The sequence below is a fragment of the Carlito syrichta genome, unplaced genomic scaffold (genome assembly GCF_000164805.1).
Source record: "Carlito syrichta isolate Samal-C Ts95f unplaced genomic scaffold, Tarsius_syrichta-2.0.1 Scaffold301645, whole genome shotgun sequence".
In the NCBI taxonomy this organism is placed as follows: Eukaryota; Metazoa; Chordata; class Mammalia; order Primates; family Tarsiidae; genus Carlito; species Carlito syrichta.
The window spans coordinates 131,609-135,364 of NW_007245741.1; positions in this window are offsets into that span (position 1 = coordinate 131,609).

Here is a 3,756-nt window from a genome sequence, read left to right on the forward strand (position 1 = left end):
CACTCACCTCAGCCTCCCAAAGGCGCGGGATTACAGGCTGAGCCACCGAGCCTGGCGGAAGTAGGTCTTAAAATCATTATTTGGGGGTGTGAAATGCTGTTGGTTCCCACATTTCTGAATACCGTCTCATTTTTAAACCATTTGTCAAGGCGGTAGGCAAGATCAGAAACTGACTTAAGTAAGTTTGTAGGACTTTCTTGTTAGCTTGTTAAGTTCAATCATTATCTGATATGGTTCTAATGATACTGTGCTGAGTCATTACAGAGACATTCTTTTCTTTTATTTTCTTTTCTTTTTTTGAGTTAGAGTCTCACTCTGTCGTCCAGACTGGAGTGCAGTGGCCGCTCCCGGCCACCACAGCCTTGACCTGCTGGGCTCTGGCGGTCCTTCCGCTTCAGGCTTCCAAGTAGCTGGAACTACAGGCGCGTGCTACCACGTCCGGCTAATTTTTGATTTATTGTAGAGATGAGGTCTCGCCAAGTTGTCCAGGTGGGTCTTGAACCCGCGGGCTCAGGCCATCCACTCACCTCAGCCTCCCAAAGGCGCGGAATTACAGACTGAGCCACTGAGCCCGGCTAGAGACATTATTTTCAGTAAATTTTTTTATTCAGTGTTTTTCTCACATGCATGACAAAATGTACTATGTAGATATAAATGTATGCCCTTAAATTAAAAATAAAGATGTATAATTTTCCAAAATAATGTTGTCAGTATATTTATTGCCACCGTGTTTTACATTTTATATATATATTTAAAGTAAAATTATTTAAACATTTTTTTGTAGAGATAGGAGTGGAGGTCTCACTATTTTGCCCTGATTTGTTTCTAACTTCTAGCCTCAAGGGATCCTCTAGCCTTAGCCTCCCAAAATAATGGGATTACAGGTGTGAGCCACCACAGCCAGTCATTATTTAAAATGTCATTTTAAAAGTTCAAGTGCAGCTGGGCTCAGTGGCTCAGCCTGTAATCCCGCGCCTTTGGGAGGCTGAGGTGAGTGGATTGCCTGAGCCCGCGGGTTCGAGACCCGCCTGGGCAGCGAGACCTCATCTCTACAATAAATAAAAAAATCAGCCAGGCGTGGTAGCGCATGCCTGTAATTCGGAAGGCTGAGGCGGAAGGATCGCCAGAGCCCAGCAGGTGAGGCTGCGGTGACTGGGAGCGGCCACTGCACTCCAGTCTAGGCGACCGAGTGAGACTCCAACCAAAAAATTAAAAAATAAATAAATAAATAAATAAACAAATAAAAGTTCAAGTGCAGTAGAGATTCTCTGAAAAAGTTTTCTCTAACAGGTTTCATATGATCAGTACTAGTTGTAATGCTTAAAGACAGCCATAGGCTGGGCTCGGTGGCTCAGCCTGTAATCCCAGCACTTTGGGAGGCCGAGGCAAGTGGATTGCCTGAGCCCGCGGTTTCAAGACCCGGGCAACTTGTCTGTAGGATAAATCAAAAATTAGCTGGGCGTGGTAGCGTGTGCCTGTAGTTCTGGTTACTTGGAAGGCTGAGGTGGAAGGATCGCTGGAGCCTAGCAGGTGGAGGCTGCGATGGCCGGGAGTGTGCCACTGCCCTCCAGTCTGGGTGACAGAGTGAGACTCCAACTCAAAAAAAAAAAAAAGGACAGTCACTTATAAATATTTACTTTGATGAAGCTACGGCTAATCACATATGTAATGGTAATCCGTTTTATGCAGTGGTTTAACCATTCTTTTTATCAAGTCTATATAAGTAGGGGGCAGGTATAGTGAGAAAAGTTTGTTTCTGCAGCATTAGGAAGGATAGGTAGCATTCATTCAAAAAGCACACATTTCAGAATGCAAACTACATTCCCTCAGTTGGCACCATGGCTTTACTGTACTAGGAATGTTTACCGCTTATAGGATTTTATAGCTATATAAACAGTGCTCCTTGGAGTTCTCTACTTCCTATTATGAAACATCTTTAAGTTCTGCACTTAAGAAATAAATGACTGATTTCCAAAACCAGCCAGTCATTTTTCAGTGCTGTGAGAGGAGATCCATTTGAATCCACTTCTTCAGAGATTCAGGAGCCAGTCAGGATCCTGCTGCAGTGAAAATGATTCTTTTATTGAAACCTAGCTTCCTTTAAAAATGCCAAGGAGTACTGAATTACAAGCCGTACGTACAGCTTTTCTTTTATTCTTTCTGCCACCGCAGGCCACAGGAAAAAAAAATCTTTTGTTCTTATTTTCACAAGCTATCACATGGTTTGCAACCTTTAGGATTATTTCTGAAAAGTACCCTTTAACACACACAGTCGAAGGAAAGCCGGTTTTGAGATGTTAATTTCCATTTATTGCAGAAAAAAATTTAATGCATTAAGGAAACGTCTAGCTTAAAGAAAACCAACTTTTGAAAAAAACGGTTAGGGGCCTGAGATCCAAAATTCTAAAATCAGTTAACATGCTTACTGAACATCTGCTTTACACACACAAGGCTGTTGAAGAGGTTCAAAAGTCTACAATAAAGACCTGCCATCAAATCACCTATAGTCTAGTTGGGCAGGAAAATCCAAACTCAGAGACAAGAGTCAAATAGTAAAACTAGATAAATACACAAGCACTGAGTGAAACAGGGCACTGTATGGTTGGGCTTACGAAACAGCGTTTCAGGCAAATGGATTCTAGCGGGTTACGGATCACAGAGTTCTGAAAATCCCTGGAAAATCTTCCCAAAGAAGGTATACATTGGGATGGGTTTGAAAACGTAGATAACCAGAAAATCTTAAGAGGAAAAGAGGAAGCAAACAGTGAGTCTGGTTTTAACAGAGAGGGGAGCAAGAGGGGCTAGAAGGGTGGGAAGAAAACATATGGGCAAATTAATGCCTGGCTGACAGACTGTATATTACTCTGAGGGATTCAAGGTGATTCGTAGCATTTGAAGTTAGATTACCAAATGCGTGGGATTCCCTTCCTTTCCTCCCTTCCCTCTTTCTGTCCTTTAAAAAGCGGGACCTGATCGGACAGTCTGGGACGTTCCCAGCCCCTGGGCGCTAAAGCAGCAATGAAAACTCAAGTATTCTTGGCCTTGAAGTTGTCCCTCTGGGTGGAGCTCAGGAAGTCCGAGGGAGTGTGGGATTCGACCTATCAGCCGGCGTCTTCGGGCTTCTGTGAATAAAACTCAGTTCCCCGAGTACGCCCTGAGGGTAAAAGAGGCTCCAAGCAAAGAGAAGGAGGTTTTTTCAAGGAGCCCTCAATTTGCAAACGGCGGCTCCAGAGCACCCGCTGAGCACATTAAGAAAAGTGTCTTCTCACCATATGGTCACCGTTTACAGGTTTCGTCTAGCTCTAGACTTCCAGAAATGGGAAATTAATAGCGCTGATGAAATGACATGTCACAGGGAGCGTAGAAAAAGAAAAGTGCGTAAAAGGGTCCCGGAAGAACCAGCCTCCGCGCAGACGGGGCTGCAGAACCGGCGTGAATCCGCATCCTCCGGTGCTCGGGGTCCCTCGGCGTCCTTCCGCCCGCCCCGGGGTGGGGACAGGGCGTCGGGAAGCCCCGGCCCACCCGGCTCTCTTCCCTCGCCGCCAGCAGATGGCTCCCGGGCTCCCTCTCACGCTCCCTCGCCCCCTCTCCAGACGCAGGGCTCGGGCGGCTTGGAGGGAGGCTACCGGGAGGAGCGCCGTGCCCGCCGCCGCCGCAGCTCCGGGCCGCTTCTCTCCCGAGGTGAGCCCCGCGCCGGGGCCCCAGCGCCCGGGCCCTGGAGGCCGGCCTGGGACGGTGGAGGCCGGCTCTCGCGAG